Genomic DNA, 7384 nt, shown 5'->3' with positions numbered 1-7384 from the left:
GGTGTTTATTTATTAGTGTCACAAGTAGGCTTATATGAAGTTACTGTGAAAATCCCCTAGTCGCCACACTCCGGCACCTGTTTGGGTACACTGAGGGAGAATTTAGCGTGGCCAATGCACCTAACCAGCACATCTTTCGGACGGTGGGAGGAAACCGGAGCACCCGGAGGAAATCCACGCAGACATGGGGAGAACGTGCAGTCTCCACGCAGACAGTGACCCAAGCCGGGAATCGAACCAGGTCCCTGGCTCTGTGAGGCAGCCGTGTTAACCACTGTGCCACTCTCATTAGGATTTTGAAAGGGATTGATAAGATGAGTGGACCCCCACAGGGATCTGTGCTGCTGCCTCAACTTGTTACAAATTTGCATCAGTAACTTAGCTGAGTGAAGGCATGGTAGCTAAATGAGTAGATAACACAAAGATAGGTAGGAAAGTATGTTGTAAAGAAAACATATGGAGTTTGCAGGTGGATATAGATAGGTTGAGTGAGTGGGCAAAAATGTGGCAGATGGAGTGTAATGAGGGAAAGTGTGATGTTATTCACTTTGGCAGGAAGAATAAAAACGCAGAGTTTTCCTTACATGGAGAAAGACTGCAAAATTCTGAGGCACAGAGGGAATTAGGTGTTCTGGTGCAACAGGTTAGTATGCTGATGCAGCATGTAATCAAAAAGGCTAATGGAATGCTATCTTTTAGAATGAGAGGAATTGAACATAAAATCAAGGATGTTATGCTTCAGTTATACAGGGCATTGGTGAGACTACATCTCGAATATTGTGTGCAATTTTGATTTCTTTAAGGAAGGATGTGGGTTGGAGGCGGTTCAGAGGAGATGTACTAGATTGATACCTGGAATGCGTGGGTTGTCTTATGAGGATAGAATGGGAAGATTGGGCTTGGTATCACTAGAATTTAGAAGAGTGAGAGAGTGACGTAATTGAAGTATATAAGAGCCTGAATGGTCTTGAAGTTGAAAGCATCTTTCCCCCTGTGGGTGAGTCCCGAACTGGGGGGGCACTGTTTTAAAATTAGGGATTGCCTTCATAGGACAGCTATGAGGAGAGGTTGGAGAAACTTGGTTTGTTCTCACTGGAACGACAGACATTGAGGGGCGACGTGATAGAGGTCTACAAGATTATGAGGGGCATGGACAGAGTGGATAGTCAGAAGCTTTTCCCCAGGGTGGAAGAGTCAAATACTAGGGGGCATAGGTTTAAGGTGCAAGGGGCAAGGTTTAAAGGAGATGTACGAGGCAAGGTTTTTACACAGAGGGCGGAGGATGTCTGGAACTCGCTGCCGGGGGAGGTAGTGGAAGCAGATATGATAGTGAGTTTTAAGGGGTGTCTGGACAAATACATGAATAGGATAGGAATAGAGGGATATGGTCCCCAGAAGGGTAGGGGGTTTTAGTTCAGTCAGGCAGCATTGTCGGTACAGGCTTGGAGGACTGAAGAGCCTGTTCCTATGCTGCAATTTTCTTTGTTCTTTGACAGTGGTGAGAAATTTTTCCTTTCAGAGTGTTATGTGTTCTCTGCCTCAGGTGGCAGTGCAAGTGGGATTAATGAATATTTTCAAGGGAGAGATAGATAGATTCTTGTTGGGCAAAAGAATCGAAGATTATCGGGGGTGGATGGAGAATGTGGAATTCAACACAAACAGATCAGCCATGATCTTATTAAATGGCGGAACAGGCTTGAGGGGCCGAATGGCCTACTCCTATTTTGTATGTTCATATGCTGCTGGGAGAGTCTAGGAAAGGAGGAAAACCTGAAAATTAGAGCTGGTCATTCAGGAGGGAAGTTAGGGAATACTTTGTGAAGCAAAGGTGGGGAAATAATAATGGCTGGAATTTTACTGCCCTGCCCGCCACGGAATTGGAGCGGGCAAGGGGCGGATCATAGAAAGGTCCATTGATCTTGGGCGGGATTTTACAGTTTCGGGACAGGCAAGGCTGTAAAACCCCACCCAATGTGCATCTCTCCCACAAAACAAAGTAGATGCTAGTAATCATTTAAAATCTGAAATTAACAGATTTCTGAAGAAAACCAAGGATTTTAAGGAAAAAGAAGCCAAGGCTGTTGGATGGAGTTGGGATACAGATATGATTTCATTGAATGATGGAGCAGGCTCGAGGGGCTGAATGGTCTACTTCTGTTCCTACATCTGTAATGAATTGGTAAAGTTCCTCAGAAAGGGAAATATTTGAAGTGGTTTCTCAGCGTATTGTAAGGACAGAAATGTACTTTTGTCATTAATTGCTTTCCTTGTATTTCAAGCATTTGTGTGTTTATCAAAGTAGCCGTCGGAAAAACACTTTCCCGAGGCTCCCAAGTTGCGGCAACAGCTATCAATACAGTCTTCACACCCCAGTCATACAAGAGTTCATCCGAGCAGCCCTTTTATATCTGTAGGATTTACTTTTGATCATCTGCCCCTAAAAGCTCCTTAATATCTCTTAGCTCGGTGTTGATAAATGTTCCTGTGAAGCATCTTGGGATGTTTCACCACGTTAAGGATGCTGTATAAATGCAATTTATTATTAGAAAACTGCCCAGCAAGGAACCTTTTGTTTAACCCGCAGAAGAAAATAATTAGAAGCATCGATACACAGCTCACAAACATAGGCAATGAGAGGTCCTGATAAAGCACCTAATGGAATCCTCCCAGATCATCAGTTTCTAAGGAGCCAGATTTCATGGTATCCAGGGAGAATTAATCTTCATACAGAACTGGAGCTGGAGCTGGAATTTGTAACAGTAAAAGGCTTTCTTTATGTTGCAGCATGATCAACACTTTCCAATTAAAACTGTTAGCTCAATAGCCATCCAAGTGCTGCCTCTGTTCACATCGGGTGAGAATGGAGCAACGCTTTAAAAACATCTCCAGAGCGAAGGACGGGGGGGGGGGGGGGGGGGGGCGGGGGGGGGGGGAGTGGGGGGTGGGGTACCAAGTAGGAAGAGCCATCCAATTCCCTATCATTGACTGAAAAAAAATGCCTGCCCAACTGGGTAGCAATATGCTTGATGAAACAAATTGGTGCAAGGTATCCCAAGAAAGCAAGTTGGCACATCAACAGACTGGAGATGAAAGCAATTAGTCTGTCTTTCCATCACTTGCTGCAACTATGTAACTATGGTGCCTACTGTCAAGAGATGGATTACCCAGGGCTGCACAAGCTAATCCTCCTCTTTATATAGTTGGCACTATAATAACAGGAGCAATGCCAAATTATGCGCTTGAGATTGGGCTCTGCGGAAAGAGATACATAATACCTATAGCTCAGCATTTATCAGTAAAATAAATAACTTTACAGACCTTCTAAGTAGAAGAATTATATACTCCATGAGAGCTTTAGATATGGTGTTAGGCACAAAAAAGTATGTTCCTGTTGCAGGTGATAATTACAACACTCCAGCCACTAATCGATCCGATTCAATAAAAGTGGACAATGTCTTTCTTTGAAGACCTCACACGGGCTGGGTTTTTGTGACAATTGCTCAGTAGCCCCTCAGAGCATAATTCTCAGATGGTTTCAATCTTTCTGGCAATACCTGTTAGCATGAGGCAAGGCCTTGTCCGATGGTTCAGGTAGATGCTAAAGATCTCATTCTCTATTCTCTTTGGAATAGAGAAGGGAGTTGTGGCCAATACGTTTCCTTCCAATGACAGTCCTAAATATGGATTAACCACCCGTTCGTCTCATTGCTGCTGCTGGGCACAGAATGGCTGTTAGGTTCGCCTACAAAACACTGACTGCACGTCAAAGTAATTCATTGTGTATCAAGCTCTTTGGGATGTTTATGAGTAATGTGATAAAGCACCATATAAATGCAATTTCTCCCAGAGGTATGTTTTTCTTTTTAGCGCTCTCAACTTGCAAAGATTCACACTGGGGGCTTTAAAGATGAGAATTTGCGGCCTTCTCTCGGCTGACCGAACCTCAGGCTATCCAGAAAGTTTTGATATCCTGCTTCCTCCACTATTTCATTGAGTTGAGTGGACGGCACGGTGACACAGTGGTTAGCATTGCTGTCTCGCAGCGCCAGGGACCTGGGTTCAATTCCCGGTTTGGCTCACTGTGTGGAGTCTGCATGTTCTCCCCGTGTCTGCGTGAGTTTCCTCCAGGTGCTCTGGTTTCCTTCCACAGTCTGTAAGATGTGCTGGTTAGGTGCACTCCATGCTAAATTCTCCTTCAGTGTACCCGAACAGGTGCCAGAAAGTGGTGACTCGGGGTTTTTCACAGTAACTTCATCGCAGTACTAATGTAAGCCTACTTGTGACTAATAAATTAGCTTTCACTTAGGAACAAGTGTTCAGGGGTTAGTCTAGATGAGGCGTAGTTTATAGTGAGATCTGATGAACCCAATCTTTGGACATGAAAAAACGATGAATGCGAAAGTCTTCTTCCCATTCTCTCCTCAAATTCTGAAGAAGATGCCAAGGCCCGTTCCTACATCCAGTGCTTCATTACCTTCAATGGCAGATGAAGATCGTGCTAGTTTTCAAGATAATTATTACTTACAAATTGACTGTCTCCCTTTTTTATTTCCTTTTTTACAAGTTGCTATCTTTCTACCAATGAGAATGGGTCACAGACTTTGGCAATCATGTTTATTGAACCGGTGAGAAGTTGGTCGGAAGATAATTCCACTTCACTTGCATGTAGTCCGCCCTCAAGAGGCTTGGTTGAAAGAACACTTTATTTTCCTTACAAGTGTAGATGACGTCAAGTGGCAAGATATGCTAGGATCCAAACCCAAGATAGGGTTGAAAGCATTCTCTCATTTGCACTAGTGAAGTGTTATTAAACTTGTATTCAATAATAACATTATGTGCATCAATGCACTCTGATGTATTTTCCAATTAATTACATACAAAAATTGCTATTAAGACCTCACAACTGGGTAGGAATGTGTAGTGAAATTGTAAGTGGATTTCCTAGAGGCCTCCTCTGGTGACTGTTCCTAGCAAAAGTTTAACAATGTTCTAAAAGATCAACTGTGGTGGCATGGTGGGTTTCCTCTGGGTGCCCCAGGTTCTTCCCACACTCCAAAGATGTGCAGGTTAGGTGAATTAGCCATGATAAATTTCCCCTGAGTGTCCAAAGACATGTTGGTTAGGTGGATTAGTCATGGTAAATTGCCACTTAGTGTCCAAAGGTGTGTAGGTTAGGTGGATTACCCGTGGTAAACCTATGGGGTTACGGGGATAGGGCGGTGGGGTGACTGGGTAAGATGTTTGGAGAGTCGGTGCAGACTTGATGGGCTGAATGGCCTCCTTCTACACTGTATGGATTCTATGATAACCTCAGTTCCATTGGACATATGGAACAGAGAGAATTTTCACAGTTCATTTTCAATGGCAGCTACTGTTAACATTAAAAAGTAGCAAAGGTGATGCCAATGTTTACTGGGTTTTTTTTATACGTTGAAATACTTAAGTAAGCAATTAAAATTTCCGATCGAATAATACCATGTATAAACTTACAGTCCACTTTAAATATTCTTAATCCGTTTGAAATATGTTTTTTTCCTGATAGTTGCTACTCAATCCTACTCTGCTTTTAGCAACAAGAAAAAGTTAAAAATAAAAGTAAAAATTAAAATGTATTTTTTCTGATCGAGGAAAAACATTGAGGCAAAAAAAATGTTGACCATGCAAGAATTGGAAACTGAATAAGTAAGGTAGAACTTCACACCAGTGATCACTTTTGACCTCTCATGACCTTCTCCATGTAGATGGCTGCTATATCTACATGATGCACAGTGCCCAATACCAAACTGGTAGTGCAGTCAGCTACCCATTTGACTATGAGGAGAGACTGAGCAGATTGGGTTTGTATTCGTTGGAATTTAGAAGGCTGAGGGGGGATCTTATAGAGACCTATAAGATAATGAAGGGGCTGGATAGGGTAGAGATGGAGAGATTCTTTCCACTTAGAAAGGAAACTAGAACTAGAGGGCACAGCCTCAAAATAAAGGGGGCTCAGTTTAGGACAGAGTTGAGGAGGAATTTCTTCTCTCAGAGGGTGGTGAATCTCTGGAATTCTCTGCCCACTGAAGTGGTGGAGGCTACCTCGTTGAATATGTTTAAATCACGGATAGATGGATTCCTGATCGGTAAGGGAATTAGGGGTTATAGGGATCAGGCGGGTAAGTGAAACTGATCCACTTCAGATCAGCCATGATCTTATTGAATGGCGGGGCAGGCTCGAGGGGCTAGATGGCCTACTCCTGCTCCTATTTCTTATGTTCTTATGTTCTTATCTATAAGAGAATCTGCGTGCTTAGGGTAGGGGCTATCGACCAATATTGTTGAAATTTGTGTCATCGTTGGCTCTGATAAGTTGTGTTAAAATAGATAAGTCTGGGTTCTTTTTAATCAAATTTAGGCCAATGATCCTTTGGAAAAGGCTTGGAAAGTGTAACTACTGAAGACATGGGCTGGACTTTCATGCCTCTGACTTTGGGCGGAATTTTCCGGTCCTGCCCACCACGGGACACGGACCATGCAGAGGTCTGTTGACCTCGGGTGGGATTTTCCAGCTTTGGGGGCGAGCACGGCTGGAAAATCCTGCCCCTTGTCTTTAAAAATGGCAGACGGAACCTGATTCCAGGATCCATTTCTGGCATGCCAAATTTTCAATGAAATTTCTGACCTGGTCTGATGCATTGTGGGGGCAGGCATCTGCTAACCCTGTCCCCGCCCCCATAGTTTTCATGGAGTTGGCTCGGCTTCATCAGGACTCATGGTTCACTGTCCCTCAGAGAAGCTGTCTGGTCTCACGGACATTTTGAAAGGTAAAGTCACAACACTTTACTCCTGTCCCTCACCCACTCCTAATATTTATTCCCTCATACCCCCATTGTCAATTCAGCTACCCGCACCCCTCACCAGCCCCAATGTCACCTCATGCTCTCCGTGCCAACTAATGGCACTTCCATGTCCATTCACCCAGTAGTATGCACTCTGCAGAGAACCACAGAATCCTGCCGTAAGTGGCATGTGTGGAACTGCTTAAAAAAATTCAAAAAGAAATTGCTGTTGCTAGGACCCTATAAAGTGTCAATCAAGCAGACTTAAAAGTATCAATAACAAGAACTGTAAGCCCTGGACACCCCTTTATATCATGCAAATAAGTGTTGAACTCTCGATAAAAGTCATCACAAAAAAAACCTCAGTAATACAGAATTTGAGTATTGCTGAAAAAGAGACATGCTTTAGAAAATTTGTTTTCTTGCGGTCATCGGGACAGATGCAAGAATGCCAATTTTCAAATACAGCAACAATTTATACTGCCTAAGAAAAGAGTGCTGATTGGTTGGCAAGTCAACTCTGATTGGTTGAGGTGTTGCCACTTTGCGAACCATGTATGCTACTC

This window comes from Mustelus asterias, chromosome 18, assembly GCF_964213995.1.
Source record: "Mustelus asterias chromosome 18, sMusAst1.hap1.1, whole genome shotgun sequence".
In the NCBI taxonomy this organism is placed as follows: Eukaryota; Metazoa; Chordata; class Chondrichthyes; order Carcharhiniformes; family Triakidae; genus Mustelus; species Mustelus asterias.
The sequence above is the reverse complement of the archived record's forward strand: the minus strand, read 5'-3'. Positions refer to the sequence as shown.